The following is a 20,061-nucleotide window of genomic DNA, read 5'->3' on the forward strand; positions in this document are numbered from 1 at the left end:
GCCCCTCTATAACCACACATCTCAGTCTGGTCAGTACTTAGAATATAATCAGAGCAGCTCTAGCTGAAGGATTTTGTAGTTAACAGCACAAGAAACTTTGACCAAAGCAGTAAACAGGGCTAATGAACACAACTTGCTCCTTACAGTCTGTCAGATCAGTTGATAAGTTCGTAGCATTTTTCACAAATGTAGTAAACACAACAGATATAAATATGACTTCAGTCGTCAACAATACATTATCCCTCAGAATTTACAACAGTATTCAAACACTGAGTAACTTTACAATTCTGCAGTTGAAAAAATCGCATATTAGTGCGGCAAAGCACTTGTCAAGCCATGTTTGGAGCACATTTTCATCTGGAAAGTTAGTTCCTTGAAGATTGTTTCATAGAGTGTAGAATAGGTGAAAATCTGTGGACACAAGATTAGGTGAATAAGGTGGGTGTGGAATGACTTTGCAACCGAACTACTGTCCGATGTTTTTTGTCAGTCTAGCAGAATGCGGGTAGGTGTTACCCTTGCATCACTTCACAAAATCTTCCCAGTCATTCTTGGATTACATCTGCAAGAAGTATCAGTTGTTGACAGTAAATGTCAGCAGTGGTAGCTACACCTTGGGGAAGCAATTTGTAGTACACCACACCATTGCAGTTCCACCAGATGTGTAACATCTTTTGTGGTTGCACACAGGTCTTTGTATGAGAAGTTGCTGCTTTGTTTGGGCTCAACCATTCCTTTCTTTTCCTAGCATAAAGATACCATTTTTCATCACTGGTAGTGACAAAAGAATAGGAATGGTTGGTGCTGTTTGTGAACCAGTTGAGGATGAACAAGTAGAGATGCACTTATGCCCCCCCCCCCCCCTCTGATTTTTGTGATTTTGACTTAGAACATGAGGTACCCATACATCCAATTTTTGAACCTCCCCCATTGCATGCAAATGTCGCCTGATGGTGGAGTGATCACAGTTCATTACATATGCTAGTTAAGTACACTGAAATGGGTTGTTGTGGATTAGTGTATTTAAATGATCTTCGAGCCCCGAAGCTTTTCCTGAACATTGAGTCACCCGTGTCAAAATGATCCTCCTTAAATGAGGAAACCATTTTCTTTCCATGCTGTGTCTAATGAAATTATACCCATACACAGCATAAATTTTGTGGCTGCCTCTGCTGCTGTCACACCTCTGAACGTGGAGGAATATGTCTGAAACATTCAAGTTTCTCCACTTGGCACTCCATTTTGTAGTGTCCACAGGGCCACACACTATCCCCCAAATGACAGTATGGAAACTCGGACAGAAACTGCGAACAACATAAAAAATGACAATTGGTAATTGAACCGATAGCAGCAGGAATACCTACATGCAAAACAAAAATGCTATGAATTTGTGCGCCAATATATCTCCAATACTTAAGATGCCAGAAATTCCAATATGCAGATGATGTTGCAACTTCATTGAAGACCTTTGTGTGTGCGAACACCACCTTACAAACAGCCACACTAAACTCTCTGAATATTTTCAGACATTGTGTGTTAGGTCTAATGTTTCTAAAACAGAAATGTCTTTTCCACCTATAAATAATCATCTAAAAATCAGGAAAGATGCACAGTTTAGTGCTCTTGGCATAGTCAAGCAAAACAATAAGCCAAAATACCTTGGTGTCACAGAACACTGACGTATCATAAACACCTTGCCATCGTAGCTAAGAAGGTACAAACGAGAGTAAGGAAGCTGGCATGTAGCACATGGGGAGGGAATAAGTCAGATCTCTGTGGAGCATCCCTTGCGGTGGTATATTCTGCAGCAGTTTGGCTGTGCAGTGTTCATGTGAAGAAAGTTGATGTACATTTGAATGCTGCTATGAGAACCATTAGTGGCACAGTCAGATCTACATCTACATGTTAGGTGCCAATACTATCGAACATCTGTCCAGCTCGTCTTTGTCAAAAGGTGGCACTCTAAAACTTTGCCAACAAGTTCCGATGAATGAATCAATTACTCTACATGAAGATTTACTCTATTTGCCTAGGAAGCACCTCAGGTCCAGAAGACCAGCATATGGTGGAGTCCACATGCTCTCCACTGGGTTCAAGCATGATGCTGAGTGGAAACGTCCCTGGCAAGCCACTGAAATCCAGAACCATGAATTTATTAACTCAACTGTTAAATTTCAAGGCTTCCATCATCCTAGAGAGTTGGGAGTGCAGATAATGGACTGAAAAAGGTATGTGCAAATAAAACGTGCACCATTGGGGCTTTAGCACTGACATTGCATGTGACTCTGGTGACATTCAGTGAGCCACATTGAGTGTCCTAACAGATGTTTCCATGGTGGCATCGAGTCTACATGAACCGTCCAACAACACACTCAACTAGACTGTGTGTTGAGATACACATGTGTAGCCTGGGAAGTTTAATTATTATATTGTGTAAATAGTTGCACATCTGTTTACTACTACTACTACTACTACTTCTTTTTGTGTTACTACCACTACTGATAATAATAATATGCCAAAACACACAATGACAGTACTTAAGCTAGACACTGAACGACCGTACCAACAAAAAAGTGCAATCAAAACACTGCTAACAAAATTTAAAAACTTCATAAAATACAGCCAGCTAAAACTCATTGTTCAATTGGACATGGCTTTCATAAACAGCATGTCCTCAGACAATCCAAACGGGTATACAGGTGTCAGTTTAAACACCATTCATGCAGCCAGTGTTAATTATGACAACTTAGTTCCCTCAAGAATTCAGTTGATTGTAGATAATAGTAGACATTATATCTATGACAAACCCCTTCATCAAAGAGTGAGTTTCCAATTTTATTGCTGAGAATGCTACCTCCTGACTGTACAATACTGTGTTGCAATTGTTCGTAAAAATCCGAACTACTAAACTTATAAGCGGAGTATATTATGTTGGGATCACTGATTTACTGCAAACGGTCATTAAACAACATTCAAGTAGTAATGTGTACTACAGTGGCAATTCCGAGAAAATCGCAAAAGAACTACGCGTCTATTATGGAACTGATGTCTCTGAGTAGGTGCCGGACGTTTGATTTATGGTGGTCAAGTGATTAGTGTTCGCTTTGCAAGACGGTCGTGGACGAAACGACAGTTCAAGTCGTGCCAACACTGTCATTTTAATCTGTACTCTTTTTTTCATCGCTGGTCACATTGACATTTGAGAGGTAATGTAGTGAAAAAACCCACGCGTATTTTCGTGAGATTGTACTGAATTTCATATGTTATTTGACTGTTTACTATTTTTAATTAAATTTTCAAGGACGAGGGACAAGCTTGGAAAGCGCAAGTCAAACCTCGATAAACAATCATGCGAATGACATTATTGATTAATACACTAACGATGTGTCAGACCACAAGAATAGTGTACAGTTGATATTCCGAAGCGCGACCGCTAATCATTTGACCACCATGAATTCCAGCGTCTAGCACCTACTCACAGGTACCTCAGATAATACATGCGTAAAACTTCTCTTACGATTTTCTCTAAGTTGCCTGAGTAGTACACCTTATTACTTGCATGTTAGGTTCTTTGTACACCTCCTAAAGGTGCACAAAGTTTGAATTAAATGTGCGATCCCAACGTCGTCGCCTCCCCTTGTTAGTCATGGAAATGGTTATTCATGAACATGCATAAAATTTCCCTCACTAATGATTTTTCCTTTGTTCCCTCCTCCTCCCCCTCCCCCTCCCCTCTCAAGTAAATTCTTGATTTTTCATGCCAGCTTATTGTACAAATTATTGCACAAATACGAAGTAAAAAAATCACGACCTTTCACCTTACACTTTGGAAGAGCAGCATTCATTACTCTGCGAAAGCCAGTACCCTCGACAAAATTAAAAGATCGGTTCTAGAGGGCAATCATTCCAGCAGTTAACAATCCATTTGTTGAGTCTTTAGGTGTGAGGAATCCCAATAATCATTTTCTTGCAAACTTTGTTGCAGTGTGAGTTGTTTTTTTTAGCATCTTTGACCGAGTAAAAGAACCTACAGCGACGACACAATAGAAATAGTAAAATAACCCAAGAAATTAAATATGTAAAAGTAATATAAAAATAAGATACCGGAATAAGTAGAGCACATCAATAATTGCAAGCGTGTCCAGCTAAAACAATTGTAAAACAAACGTTTCTGAACAAATTTGTAAATCACACTGCAGTTTTACAATATTGTGTTAAGTTATAAGCACGAAATTTAATAAATACACTATGTGGAAATCGCACAAAAGGGTAAAAACTGAATTTGTTGTTGTTTAGACCATCAGCCCAGAGCTGGGGTTTGACTGCAGACAGTTATGGGAAGTACTCCTGAACATGTTTTCTGAAAATTATCTTGAGCAGCTACTTCGGCACCTACGCGCAATGGAAATATCTCAGACATAGCAGCTACGAATAGGCCGGACCTTATCGCCTATGTCACCTTAGAAACTGGAATTAGCGATCATGTCATTGTAGCAACTGTGATTACGAAAGTTCATAAATCAGTAAAGAAGGCTAGGCGGGAGTTACTGCTAGATAGAGCAGAAAGCAGTTATTAACATCTCACTTAGACAGTGAACTGGCATTACTTAGTTCCAGTAAGAGGTGTGTATGGGAATTATTGGCAAAGTTGAAGCAGATTGTATATCCTAGTCTCGAGAGTTACGTGCCTAGTAAGTTGGTAAAGGATGTAAAAGGCCCCCATGGTTTAATAACGAAATTCGGGGGATGCTGAGAAAGCAGAGGCTGTTGCTCTCTCGGTTCGAAACGGAACGCATATATGACAAGCGAAGGTTAGCAGAGATTCGCGCCTCTGTGAAAAGATCTATGTGCGAAACCTAAAACTACCACAGTCACACCTTAGAAAATATCTGGCGGAGAACCCGAGAAAATTCTGGTTGTATTTAAAATCGCTAAGCGTGTCTAACGCTTGCATTCAGTCCCTTATTGACCAGTCTGGTGTGACAGTTGAAGATAGCAAAACGAAACCCGAAGTTTTAAATTTCACGTTCAAGGAATCGTTCACACAGGAGAATCGTACGAACATACCGTCATTTGACCAGCAGACGGACTTTCGTATGGACGATGTAGTAATAAGCATACCTGGCGTAGAGAAACAACTGAAAGAATTGAAAGCAGATACATCACTCAGTCCAGATGGAATCCCAGATCGATTTTACAAAGCCTGTAAGGCACTGGACACTTAACTAGCTTGGGTTTATCGTGACTCTCTCTCCCAGCACGAAGTCCCAAGCGACTAGAAAAAAGCGCAGGTAACACCAGTGTATAAGAAGGGTAAAAGAACGGACCCGCAAAATTACAGACCAATATCCCTGACTTCTGTTTGCTGCAGAAGGCTTGAAAATATTCTCAGTTCGAATATAATAAACTTTCTTCAGACTAAGAAGCTTATGTCCACGAGTCAGTATGGAATTAGAAAGCATCGCTCGTGCAAAACTCAGGCTGCCCTTTTCTCACGATATGCTGCGAACTATGGATGAAGGGCAACAGGCAGTCCATATTTCTACACTCCTGGAAATTGAAATAAGAACACCGTGAATTCATTGTCCCAGGAAGGGGAAACTTTATTAACACATTCCTGGGGTCAGATACATCACATGATCACACTGACAGAACCACAGGCACATAGACACAGGCAACAGAGCATGCACAATGTCGGCACTAGTACAGTGTATATCCACCTTTCGCAGCAATGCAGGCTGCTATTCTCCCATGGAGACGATCGTAGAGATGCTGGATGTAGTCCTGTGGAACGGCTTGCCATGCCATTTCCACCTGGCGCCTCAGTTGGACCAGCGTTCGTGCTGGACGTGCAGACCGCGTGCGACGACTCTTCATCCAGTCCCAAACATGCTCAATGGGGGACAGATCCGGAGATCTTGCTGGCCAGGGTAGTTGACTTACACCTTCTAGAGCACGTTGGGTGGCACGGGATACATGCGGACGTGCATTGTCCTGTTGGAACAGCAAGTTCTCTTGCCGGTCTAGGAATGGTAGAACGATGGGTTCGATGACGGTTTGGATGTACCGTGCACTATTCAGTGTCCCCTCGACGATCACCAGTGGTGTACGGCCAGTGTAGGAGATCGCTCCCCACACCATGATGCCGGGTGTTGGCCCTGTGTGCCTCGGTCGTATGCAGTCCTGATTGTGGCGCTCACCTGCACGGCGCCAAACACGCATACGACCATCATTGGCACCAAGGCAGAAGCGACTCTCATCGCTGAAGACGACACGTCTCCATTCGTCCCTCCATTCACGCCTGTCGCGACACCACTGGAGGCGGGCTGCACGATGTTGGGGCGTGAGCGGAAGACGGCCTAACGGTGTGCGGGACCGTAGCCCAGCTTCATGGAGACGGTTGCGAATGGTCCTCGCCGATACCCCAGGAGCAACAGTGTCCCTAATTTGCTGGGAAGTGGCGGTGCGGTCCCCTACGGCACTGCGTAGGATCCTACGGTCTTGGCGTGCATCCGTGCGTCGCTGCGGTCCGGTCCCAGGTCGACGGGCAGGTGCACCTTCCGCCGACCACTGGCGACAACATCGATGTACTGTGGAGACCTCACGCCCCACGTGTTGAGCAATTCGGCGGTACGTCCACCCGGCCTCCCGCATGCCCACTATACGCCCTCGCTCAAAGTCCGTCAACTGCACATACGGTTCACGTCCACGCTGTCGCGGCATGCTACCAGTGTTAAAGACTGCGATGGAGCTCCGTATGCCACGGCAAACTGGCTGACACTGACGGCGGCGGTGCACAAATGCTGCACAGCTAGCGCCATTCGACGGCCAACACCATGGTTCCTGGTGTGTCCGCTGTGCCGTGCGTGTGATCATTGCTTGTACAGCCCTCTCGCAGTGTCCGGAGCAAGTATGGTGGAAAAGCATTTGAGATGTTGCCTCACTGCAGGCTGTTAAACGAGGTACGAACATATGGAATAAGTTCACAGATATGTGGGTGGCTCCGAAGACTTCTTAAATAATAGAACTCATTATGTTGTCCTCGATCGCTAGCTTGCCTTTGTAGCATTGTTCCCTTCCGTGTTGCGTGTCTATCCTCTTCTTCCCCTCCTATGAGGAATATGTCTGGGATGTTTTTGGAAATGCGTTCTGCATTTTCAGTAGCCAATATTAGAACAGACTGTCCATTGTTTCTTGTTCCCGTTTCCTTTCTTAGTTTCCCTTCTCCTATCCTCCTTCCGCTTCGGAATTTGAGACACTCGCCCTCTCACCCCACCCCCCGTGCGCCTCTGAAGACTAACCCACACGTGTGACGCGTGACAGGTCACTGGCTAACGCTTAATTCCCACCAGTCCTGGGTCGACAGGTAGGTTTTGAAAGTACTCCCGGTACAGGCCAGGCCCAGGGAGGGGTGATTGCCTGAGCTGCTACCTTTCAAAATTGCTGATTGGTCCGTCTGTCAAGTGTTTGGGAGGTGTGAACAATCACATAAGGCAGGCGCACTCCTCACTGAAGGGGCGAGGGGGGGGGGGGGGGCAGTTGGAAGGAGCGCGCCATCGGAAACGCGGGCAATCACGGGAGATTTTCTCGCAATGAGCCAATCTTCCTCTTCAGTTAACGTCCACAAAACGTAAAGGGACAGAGTCTAATGATTTAAAGACCCTCCCAGATGCACCACGGTTCCACATGATTTCGCGTACTGATGACGATCAGTTATTTGCTATGGTGAATCCGTTTATTATTTAGAAAGCTGTCGATACAATTGCTGGTCTTGCGAAACCCTGCTTTCATTTACACATTTACACATTGCTTTTGGATACTACTTCAGATTCTCAAACACAACAACTGCTTGCAGCTTCGCTCCTCCGTGACTACCCATCGAATTCTTCCTGTGATGTTTTTAAATACTAGGCTGTTCGATGGTCTGACTGAGGCAGAAATACAAACGTACCTATCTGATGAGGGTGTCGCTGTAGTCTGTTGGGTGATTAGATGCATCCTTAGTGCCTACACGCATTGTTCTTCTCACTTTTGATAGACTGGTGCTTCCATCAAAGATCAAAGCAGGCTATGAAGTTATCACAGTCCAGCCATACATTCCAAACCCAATGTGCTGCCACCAGTATCATTGTTACAACCACACTTGAGTGTCCTGTCGACCTCTAGCCAACCGCTATATTAATTGCAATGACGACGATGCCACCTCCTCCCGAGATTGTCCCATGTATCTCGATGAGCGGATCGTCCAGATCTGGGTGAAGGAAAAAGTGAATTACCCGGTTACTCGCAAGTTGTTGGCTAGTTGGAAACCTTGTGTTTTACCATCCGGCACTTAAAAGTACTGTTCATGCTACATCTCGCTTTCGAAGACAAGGACATGCAGACATCTGACCTCAAATTCAACACAGCGATTGTAAAATCACCCAGTGTCACGGTAGCTTCCCCGTCTCCACCTCCAGCTTGCAACAAGCCACCAGACGTTCGCTTCATGATGCGAAGTCATCTGCTACACAACCGGCAGGCCGGAAAGAAGAGAAGGAATACTTCTACAAAGATTATTTGCGTCCCTCCTGCCAACAAATACCTGAGTTTTCCTCTGCCAACCGGAAAAGCTCCAAGAAATCAATCAAACGGTCTTCTCCTTTGCCAACTCGGATATCCTCTTTGATGGTGTCGCCACATGATATCCTCTACTGGCCGACCTCCGTGTCGACGGTGTGCACTGCCAACCATTTTTCCGCCCTGGACTCCACAGACTGACAGAAGGAGAATGCCAACAACTCTGTAGATATCATGGATCAGGATCTTCCAGCCTCTACACTCAGTAGGCTGATATTCTGCAGCTGCCGAGGTGACACCCCTTTATTTTTCCCCCTCCTCCTCTTCCTTCGTCCATCGATAGAATGTTTGCGGTGTTCGATCCAATGAAGAGGACTTACAGCTACTCTTTAGAATCGCAGCGCCTGCTTGTTTGCTGCCTCCAAGAAACAAAATTGCGTCCTTACGACTGCTTAGAGCTGTGGCATTCAATCTCATGGGCGAGTCATGGTGCTCATCCGGGATGATGTTCGTAGTCAACCCATCTCACTGACTACCCGGCTTAAAGTTGTTGCAGTCAGCATTTTCCTTCCTCACTTGACCTTTCTTCTTTGTACTGTTTACATCTGTCTTTCGGTGTCACCAGGGCATACTTACTCCAGGTTATTGAGCAACTCCCTCACCCCCTTCTGCTACTCAGTGATTTTAATGTGCATCATCCACTTTGCGGTTCTCCCAGAAGGTGAAAGGTGCCCTCTCGGCTGAACTTCTCGATCAACTTAACCTCCTCTGCCATAACACGGGAGCACCACATTCCTTTCAGACTCCACGCACACCGTTTCCCATTTGGACCTCTTCTGCACTGCCCAGCTTGCCCATCGTCTTTCTGGTCTGTTCTGACACATACACGAACGACTTTTTCCCGTGTGCTATCCGTTTTCTGAATCCTACCCCACCTATATTGCACACCTAAATGGCAGCCTTCTAAGGCCGACTGGAGGCTTCACTCCTCCCTGGCGACCTTCGACAAACATTTCCCCAGTTGTGATGACCAGGTAGAATATCTTAAAAACGTTATCCTTACCGCTGCAGAACGTTCCATTCCTCGCTCTTTGTCTTTATCTCGCAGTGTCTCGGTCCGTTCGTGGACTGAAGTGTACCGCGACACAATTCACTCGCGGAGACGTGCTCTCCACATTTTTAACAGTCATCCTGCAATGGCAAACTGCATTCATTATAAACAGTTGCGTGTGCAGTGTCGTCGCGTTCTGCAGGATAAACAAACAGTTCCACTCCCTCTTCCATGAGGGCCAACCTGCGACGGCTTTCTGGGACCGAGGTTCATTTCCCAATTTCCAGCCTGATAGTAGCAGGCGATGTCATAGTGGACCTTATTGCTGTCTCAAACACCTTGGTCCGCTATTTTGCGGGGATTTCGAGCTCCACCCACTACCACTCCGCCTTCATCTATCGGAAACAAGTGGAGGTGGCTTAGGCGATACCCTTCTCTTCTCGGAATCGTTAGTGCTACAGCGCCGCCTTTACCATGAGGGGGCTAGATCTTACTCTCGTTACATCCCGATCCTCCGCCTAAGGGCCGGACGACATTCACATTCAGATGTTGCAGAGCCTGTCTCTTGCGAACAAGCACTTCCTGCTTAACACGCACAACCGCATCTGGGCAGAGGGCACGTTTCCCACTCACTGGCCTGAAGCATCTGTCATACCCATACCCAAGCCCAGTAAGGACAAACACCTTCCTTCTAGTTACTGCCCCATTTCTCTCACCGTGATTGCAAGGTGATGGAACGTATGATTGATGCCCGGCAGGTATGGTGACTAGAATCTAGCAATTTACTAACCTCTGTACAATGTGGATTTCCAGCGCGCCGTTTTGCAGTTGACCATCTCGTCACTTTGTCAACCAATGTCATAAATGGTTTTCTGTGAAAATACCAGACAGGCCGTATTTTTCGATTTGGAGAAAGCCTGTGACACCTACTGGAGGACTGTTGTCCTCTGTACATTCTACACGTGGGGCTTTAGTTGCTGCATGCTCCCTTTCCCTCAGGAATTTTTAAGACCGAGTGCTCAAGGTAAGCGTGGGTTCTGCCTTGTCAGATACCTTTATCCAGGAAAACTGTGTGCCTCAGCGCCGTCCTCTTCGCCATCGCCATTAACCCTATAATGGCCTGTTACCTGCGGGGCATCTCCAGTTTCCTTTTTGTTGACAATTTTGTAGTTACCCATGGCCTTGTCTCCTTGTGCGGCGTCTTCAGCGATGTCTCGATCGTTGTTATTCATGGAGCGTCAACAATGGCTTTCGCTTTTCTACTGACAAACCCGTTTGTATGAATGTCTGGCGGCGTAATTGGTTTCTTCCACTGTTTTAACATCTTCGGTCTATTGCTCTTCCGTTCGTTGAAACTACGAAATCCCTGGGCTCTTGCTCGATAGGAAACTATCTTGGTCGTACCACTTGTCTTACCTGGCTGCCTGCTGTATGCGGTCTCTGTGTCTTCAATAGTACTTCCTTAGGTGCAGATCAAACCACCCTCCTGTGTTTGGATTGGTCCCATGCCGTTCGAAACTAGACTACGGGTGCTTTGTTTATTTGTTCGTACGTCCGTCCGTCTCACGCCATCTCAATACAAGAGAATCTGTATGCAGAAGCTGCTGAACTACCGCTGTGACTCTCTCCTCAGCAGATACACATGCTGCTCGTCTGCCATGCCTGGGCACTCCTCCTATGCCTCCTTCTTTGATGACTCCTTTGATCGCAAATATGGGGCGCAGTCCTCTTCTGTTATCTCCTTGAGTTAGCTTTCGACTCTTGATCCAGTAGTTTAACTTTACACTACTTGCGACTTTCTCGATGGGTGTGAACCCTTCACCACCTTGGCTTCGTGCGGCGGCCTGTGTTCACCTTAGCCTTCATTCGCTTCATAAGGACACTACTGCAGCCTCGTTCTATCCCCCGAAGTTTCGGACGGAACTTCACGATAATACTTTTGTGTACACTGATCGCTGTCGAACTGACCTTGGTGTCGTGTGTGCCTTCGTCATTGGCACCGACATTTTTTTATGTCTGCTCCCGGAACACTGCTCAATATTCACAGCAGAGCTCTTCGTCCTGTATCAGGCCATGCAGTACATCCAGCGACACATACTTTTCAGTTGCATCATCTGCTCAGACTCTGTGTCTGTGTGCTGTACACCATCCATCCATCGGTGCAATGGGTTCAGGGAAGCTCTCACTTTCTTACTGTTGCTGGAGTCAGTGTGGTGTTCATGTGGATTGCGGGTCACGTCAATCTGATGTGAAACGACGCCGCTGACGCTACTACCAAGGCTTCAGCCTTCGTACCTCGGCCTGCTAGTTCTGCCATTCCACCCGATGGTCTCGGTGGTGTCGTCTGTCAGCAGTTGGTGTCAGTTCAGCTTCACCACTGGTCCTCTCTTTATGGGAACAATCTCCAGGGAATTAAGCCTCTCCCAGCGGCTTGGACGACCTCCTCTTGGCCCACTCTCCGAGAGGGAATCATTTTAGCGAAACTGCATATTGACCTTTTTAGCCATCGCCGTTTAAGTGGTTCTCCCCATCAGTTAGTGTTCATTGCCCTCAACCTTTAATGGTTCGCCATTTCCTGACAATGCCGTTTTTTAACCACGTAAGTTTTCATGTAGATTTGCCATCTGAGTTACCAGCCGTTTCAGCGAACGACGCGCGGGCTGTCGACCGCGTTTTACTTTTTATCCGTCGTAGCAATTTGGCGAAGGACATTTAATCTTTAGTTCAGGATTTGCATTTCTCTATGGCATGTTTTGTGGACCTTTCTCCAAGTCCTTGTTTTTTAGCTGTCCTTCCTTCCATAGATTGGGTTTAACGTGTAGCCATTCTTAGCCTTTTTTTTGTCTTCGTGTTCTAAAGTTCTGACATGGGCGCGTATGGCACTTCTTGTTTTTGCGCCCTAACAAAAATAAATGAGTACCATTACTCTTCTATAGATAAATGGAAGATAAAATTCGAAGAAACGTTTTTATATAGATTGTTCTAACTTTTTAAAGTGCTCACCTAAGATTGGAGGAGGGGCAGGGATGTAAAACCAGTTTAAATTTCGTGTATTGCCGCCAACATACATATATTACAGTGATGTATACAGGGTGTTACAAAAAGGTACGGCCAAACTTTCAGGAAACATTCCTCACACACAAATACAGAAAAGATGTTATGTGTACATGTGTCCGGAAATGCTTAATTTCCATGTTAGAGCTCATTTGAGTTTTGTCAGTATGTACTGTTCTTCCTCGATTCACCGCCAGTTGGCCCAATTGAAGGAAGGTAATGTTGACTTCGGTGCTTGTGTTGACATGCGACCCATTGCTCTACAGTACTAGCATCAAGCACATCAGTACGTAGCATCAACAGGTTAATGTTCATCACGAACGTGGTTTTGCGATCAGTGCAATGTTTACAAATGCGGAGTTGGCAGATGCCCATTTGATGTATGGATTAGCACGGGGCAATAGCCGTGGCGCGGTACGTTTGTATCGAGATGGATTTCCAGAACGAAGGTGTCCCGACAGGAAGACGTTCGAAGCAATTGATCGGCGTCTTAGGGAGCACGGAACATTCCAGCCTATGACTCGCGACTGGGGAAGACCCAGAACGACGAGGACACCTGCAATAGACGAGGCAATTCCTCGTGCAGTTGACGATAACCCTAATGTCAGCGTCAGAGAAGTTGCTGCTGTACAAGGTAACGTTGACCACGTCACTGTATGGAGAGTGCTACGGGAGAACAAGTTGTTTCCGTACCATGTACAGCGTGTGCAGGCACTATCAGCAGCTGATTGGCCTCCACGGGTACACTTCTGCGAATGGTTCATCAAACATGTCAATCCTCATTTCAGTGCAAATGTTCTCTTTACGGATGAGGCTTCATTCCAACGTGATCAAATTGTAAATTTTCACAATCAACATGTGTGGGCTGACGAGAATCCGCACGCAATTGTGCAATCACGTCATCTACACAGATTTTCTGTGAACGTTTGGGCAGGCATTGTTGGTGATGTCTTGATTGGGCCCCATGTTCTTCCAACTACGCTCAATGGAGCACGTTATCATGATTTCATACGGGATACTCTACCTGTGCTGCTAGAACTTGTGCCTTTACAAGTACGACACAACATGTGGTTCATGCACCATGGAGCTCCTGCACATTTCAGTCGAAGTGTTCGTACGCTTATCAACAACAGATTCGGTGACCTATGGATTGCTAGAGGCGGACCAATTTCATGGCCTCCATGCTCTCCTGACCTCAACCCTCTTGACTTTCATTTATGGGGGCATTTGAAAGCTCTTGTCTACGCAACCCCGGTACCAAATGTAGAGACTCTTCGTGCTCGTATTGTGGACGGCTGTGATACCATACACCATTCTCCAGGGCTGCATCAGCGCATCAGGGATTTCATGCGACGGAGGGTGGATGCATGTATCCTCGCTAACGGAGGACATTTTGAACATTTCCTGTAACAAAGTGTTTGAAGTCACGCTGGTACGTTCTGTTGCTGTGTGTTTTCATTCCATGATCAATGTGATTTGAAGAGAAGTAATAAAATGAGCTCTAACATGGAAAGTAATCGTTTCCGGACACATGTCCACATAACATATTTTCTTTCTTTGTGTGTGAGGAATGTTTCCTGTCAGTTTGGCCGTACCTTTTTGTAACACCGTGTATATTCTGTGCCACGAACTGTTACAAGCTTATATCGTCAACCCTAGATCACAAAGCCCATATTCCTAGATTACAGAAACACAAATCCTCACACTGGGCGCTAATGACCATAGAAGTTTTGCGCTCTAAAACCACAAAAAAAAAAAAAAAAAAAAAAAACAAATCCTCATATAATTTACGACTTCCTATTTATTATTTTCATAAAAACACACTACAGCAAATTGAATATATAACGAATATGGCACACATTCAAAACAAAACATATTTTCTTGCACTTTTACAAGAGTTTGTGCCAGATTTGCTAGACGTTCTTCGCAGTAAGCACGAAGACATTCTCTGCAATATGTGACTGTCAGTTCTTCCTATTTAGAAGGGCAGATGTGATAAAGTCCTTGCCAGTCGTTGGTTATTCTTGCTTTGTTGTAGTGAGTGTTGCGTCCTCACCACTGTAGTCGCTTGTACCAAGGGAGTAAGGGAGAGGATGTTAAGAGCTGCCGGTTTCCTTTTTTTATAACACAGATGCACACAAGAATGAACATGGTTCTTTATTTACAAGAACAGGAAGCTACTTATCTTGAATGGAGTCCATGTGTTGTGGTACAAGTTCAGTAATAATAGTCCTCTTGCAGACAATATCGGTATCTTGCTATTACTACTAATCTGGTCACTATGTACTCTCGTAGCCTGAGATGTGAACTGACAGACGCCAACTTGAACGCGATTTAATGACTGAGCCCCTTCGGTCAGCGGCGGCAGCCTAAATACCTGCTACGAAGAGGTCGTTGGCAGCGTATTGCTTGCGAGTCTCTCTGGCCTCTCGTGACACGTGCGCTTGATCTTCACGCTACAACCTTGCCGACGTGTGTGCTGCTGACAGCGTACGCCAGTCCATTCCTCCCCTCCGAAATGCCACATCGTTGTGTAGCGAAGATGCGAACGACTACGGTAGAGTTAGGTTAGATGGCCTCGGGCAAGTGCAGAAAGGGCAACAGCCTCAACGGGTGCGGGGCAAAGTCAGGACATGCGGGGACCAAGCAGCAATCGGTATTGTAATTGTAAACTGTCGAAGCTGCGTTGGTAAAGTACCGGAACTTCAAGCGCTGATAGAAAGCACCGAAGCTGAAATCGTTATAGGTACAGAAAGCTGGCTGAAGCCAGAGATAAATTCTGCCGAAATTTTTACAAAGGCACAGACGGTGTTTAGAAAGGATAGATTGCATGCAACCGGTGGTGGAGTGTTCGTCGCTGTTAGTAGTAGTTTATCCTGTAGTGAAGTAGAAGTGGATAGTTCCTGTGAATTATTATGGGTGGAGGTTACACTCAACAACCGAGCTAGGTTAATAATTGGCTCCTTTTACCGACCCCCCGACTCAGCAGCATTAGTGGCAGAACAACTGAGAGAAAATTTGGAATACATTTCACATAAATTTTCTCAGCATGTTATGGTCTTAGGTGGAGATTTCAATTTACCACATATAGACTGGGACACTCAGATGTTTAGGACGGGTGGTAGGGACAGAGCATCGAGTGACATTATACTGAGTGCACTATCCGAAAATTACCTCGAGCAATTAAACAGAGAACCGACTCGTGGAGATAACATCTTGGACCTACTGATAACAAACAGACCCGAACTTTTCGACTCTGTAAGTGCAGAACAGGGAATCAGTGATCATAAGGCCGTTGCAGCATCCCTGAATATGGAAGTTAATAGGAATATAAAAAAAGGGAGGAAGGTTTATCTGTTTAGCAAGAGTAATAGAAGGCAGATTTCAGACTACCTAACAGATCAAAACGAAAATTTCTGTTCCGACACTGACAATGCTGAGTGTTTATGGAAAAAGTTCAAGGCAATCGTAAAATGCGTTTTAGACAGGTACGTGCCGAGCAAAACTGTGAGGGACGGGAAAAACCCACCGTGGTACAACAACAAAGTTAGGAAACTACTGCGAAAGCAAAGAGAGCTTCACTCCAAGTTTAAACGCAGCCAAAACCTCTCAGACAAACAGAAGCTAAACGATGTCAAAGTTAGCGTAAGGAGGGCTATGCGTGAAGCGTTCAGTGAATTCGAAAGTAAAATACTAGGTACCGACTTGACAGAAAATCCTAGGAAGTTCTGGTCTTACGTTAAATCAGTAAGTGGCTCGAAATATCATGTCCAGACACTCCGGGATGATGATGGCATTGAAACAGAGGATGACAAGCGTAAAGCTGAAATACTAAACACCTTTTTCCAAAGCTGTTTCACAGAGGAAGACCGCACTGCAGTTCCTTCTCTAAATCCTCGCACCAACGAAAAAATGGCTGACATTGAAATAAGTGTCCAAGGAATAGAAAAGCAACTGGAATCACTCAACAGAGGAAAGTCCACTGGACCTGACGGGATACCAATTCGATTCTACACAGAGTACGCGAAAGAACTTGCCCCCCTTCTAACAGCCGTGTACCGCAAGTCTCTAGAGGAACAGAAGGTTCCAAATGATTGGAAAAGAGCACAGGTAGTCCCAGTCTTCAAGAAGGGTCATCGAGCAGATGCGCAAAACTATAGACCTATCTCTCTGACGTCGATCTGTTGTAGAATTTTAGAACATGTCTTTTGCTCGAGTATCATGTCGTTTTTGGAAACTCAGAATCTACTATGTAGGAATCAACATGGATTCCGGAAACAGCGATCGTGTGAAACCCAACTCGCTTTATTTGTTCATGAGACCCAGAAAATATTAGATACAGGCTCCCAGGTAGATGCCATTTTCCTTGACTTCCGGAAGGCATTCGATACAGTTCCGCACTGTCGCCTGATAAACAAAGTAAGGGCCTACGGAATATCAGACCAGCTGTGTGGCTGGATTGAAGAGTTTTTAGCAAACAGAACACAGCATGTTGTTCTCAATGGAGAGACATCTACAGACGTTAAAGTAACCTCTGGCGTGCCACAGGGGAGTGTTATGGGACCATTGCTTTTCACAATATATATAAATGACCTAGTAGATAGTGTCGGAAGTTCCATGCGGCTTTTCGCGGATGATGCTGTAGTATACAGAGAAGTTGCAGCATTAGAAAATTGTAGCGAAATGCAGGAAGATCTGCAGCGGTTAGGCACTTGGTGCAGGGAGTGGCAACTGACCCTTAACATAGACAAATGTAATGTATTGCGAATACATAGAAAGAAGGATCCTTTATTGTATGATTATATGATAGCGGAACAAACACTGGTAGCAGTTACTTCTGTAAAATATCTGGGAGTATGCGTGCGGAACGATTTGAAGTGGAATGATCATATAAAATTAATTGTTGGTAAGGCGGGTACCAGGTTGAGATTCATTGGGAGAGTCCTTAGAAAATGTAGTCCATCAACAAAGGAGGTGGCTTACAAAACACTCGTTCGACCTATACTTGAGTATTGCTCATCAGTGTGGGATCCGTACCAGATCGGGTTGACGGAGGAGATAGAGAAGATCCAAAGAAGAGCGGCGCGTTTCGTCACAGGGTTATTTGGTAACCGTGATAGCGTTACTGAGATGTTTAACAAACTCAAGTGGCAGACTCTGCAAGAGAGGCGCTCTGCATCGCGGTGTAGCTTGCTCGCCAGGTTTCGAGAGGGTGCGTTTCTGGATGAGGTATCGAATATATTGCTTCCCCCTACTTATACCTCCCGAGGAGATCACGAATGTAAAATTAGAGAGATTAGAGCGCGCACAGAGGCTTTCAGACAGTCGTTCTTCCCGCGAACCATACGCGACTGGAATAGGAAAGGGAGATAATGACAGTGGCACGTAAAGTGCCCTCCGCCACACACCGTTGGGTGGCTTGCGGAGTATAAATGTAGAATGTAGGTAGATGTAGAAGGCAGGACGCTGGATGTAGAGATGAGCCGGGATCCGTGACCGTGGAGGACAGCGTACTCCTTATGGTACCCTGCCATCTGGCTTGCGAGGTAACAGGAACATCCTTCAGAAAACTGCTGCCAGAGCACACGTCTAGGCCTGAGGGTGTGTCCTGGTACGATGACGGCAACGACGGGTCCACGTCCATCCGTTCGGCGAGTGGGGACGCCAGGGGCGAGGGCGCTTCATCCATCTGCTGCTTTTGAGGTGCACTGGCGGCAACAGTGGGCATCTGCGAATACCGTGCGGTTCCGTGAGGTTGTAAATCTGGGGAAGAAAAGCAGCAGAATCACGGGGCAAATGACACAGACAAATTTGATTCTGGTGGCAGCGCTGCAAACCATTGGGACCTCCGATCAAATACAGGTAAGAGCCAATGCGTTCCTGGATCACGCCTCTTTCCCAGCTCTCACGGTTGCCATAAACCCCGAAAAGAACAAGATCGCGTGGCACAAAGCGATACTTGCGGACCATTGGCGGCAGCCATGCAGAAGTTCCGAGGGTGACGCTCACTCTCGTGGGTGGGAGCGAGAGGAGGTAAGAAACAAATGCAGCGCCTCTTCCTGTGTGTGGGTGGTATGAAGCTTGGCCATCTGTTGTTTGGATTTGAGTACAAAGCGTTGTGCTTCTCCATTGGACTGTGGATGAAACGGAGCACTTGTTAGATGAAGAATGCCATTTTGTTCACAGAATTGTTCAAAATAACGTGAATTGAAAACTGTGGTCGGTTGTCTGACAAGTACTTGTGGCAAAGCTATGCAAAATATGGAGGACAACGCTGAAATGGTGCTACGTGATGTGGTAAAGGCCATAGGCACCGCAGATGGGAACTTGCTGGAGTCTACCACTATGAACCAACGAGTGTTCCAAAACGGTCCTGCAAAGTCAATGTGCACTCGTTGCCATGGCGATTGAGTCTTAGATTAAGTTGAAAACGTCTGTCGGGGCGGATTGGTTTTCCGCGCATGCGCGACACTGTGACATCTGTTCATTGGGCGTCCGTGCCCTGCCAAGTACAGTGCCGGTGTGCCAACTGTTTAGTGTGAACAATTCCCCAGTGCCCTTGGTGGAGCTAGCACAACACATCCTTTGGCAACACTTTGGGAATAAGCACGTGCGATTATCCACTGTTATTTTGATCTAGAATCACATCGAGGATCAAAATACTGGTGCACAACTGAGTTCTGGATAGTGTTCAGTGAGCGAGGCCAAGACGTCCAAATGTAATGCAACAAAATCTTGAAGTGTGGGTGTGCTTCCGTGTCCTGTGCTAGTTTTCTTTATAGCAAGGGAAAACATTTCAGCGATTCAGAGTCCTGTCCATCGGTGTAGCAACAAGATGCGGCAAATGTATCGGCCAATTGGAAGGTGAGATTAGGCGTCTGCATTGCCATGCTTTGCCATGTCTGTACACAAATTCATGCAGATGCAGCGAAAGCAAGAAAACCCAATGTTCCAATTTCTGAGCAGTGCGTGTAGGAACCGGCTTCGGCGTATGAAACAAGGACTGCAAAGGCTTGTGATCTGACTCTAAATAGAAATAGAGACCATACAAATAGTGGTGGAATTTGGTCACACGATACTTAATAGCGAGAGCCTCTTTCTGTTTGGGAGTAATTGCACTGAGTTTGAGTTAACAACTTTTGAGGCAAAAGCAATAAGTCTGTATTGTGCACCAATTCCGTGGCCTGCCGTTGCGACCGAGCGGTTCTAGGCGCATCAGTTCGGAACCGCGCGACTGCTGCGGTCGCAGGTTCGAATCCTGCATCGGGCATGGATGTGTGTGATGTGCTTAGGTTAGTTAGGTTTAAGTAGTTCTGAGTTCTAGGGGACTGATGACCTCAGATGTTAATTCCCATAGTGCTCAGAGCCATTTGAACCAATTCCATGCAAAAGTACAG

The 20,061-nt window shown here is 45.8% G+C and overlaps 1 protein-coding gene across 2 annotated transcripts in view; it reads left to right on the forward strand.

Annotated features, from left to right (window-relative positions):
- The window catches only part of LOC126184682 (nuclear pore complex protein Nup98-Nup96-like), a 222,623-nt gene that overhangs the window by 8,057 nt on the left and 194,505 nt on the right, over positions 1-20,061 (forward strand). Inside the window, exon 2 of one of the 2 annotated variants that reach the window (XM_049927174.1) lies at positions 2,034-2,228. The exons of the other annotated variant lie outside the window; for it this stretch is intronic. The gene's annotated coding sequence lies outside the window, so the exon portion shown is untranslated. The remainder of the gene's footprint in view (positions 1-2,033; positions 2,229-20,061) is intronic. 2 annotated transcript variants of the gene reach the window in all.

This window comes from Schistocerca cancellata, chromosome 4 (assembly GCF_023864275.1).
Source record: "Schistocerca cancellata isolate TAMUIC-IGC-003103 chromosome 4, iqSchCanc2.1, whole genome shotgun sequence".
NCBI classification, from domain to species: Eukaryota; Metazoa; Arthropoda; class Insecta; order Orthoptera; family Acrididae; genus Schistocerca; species Schistocerca cancellata.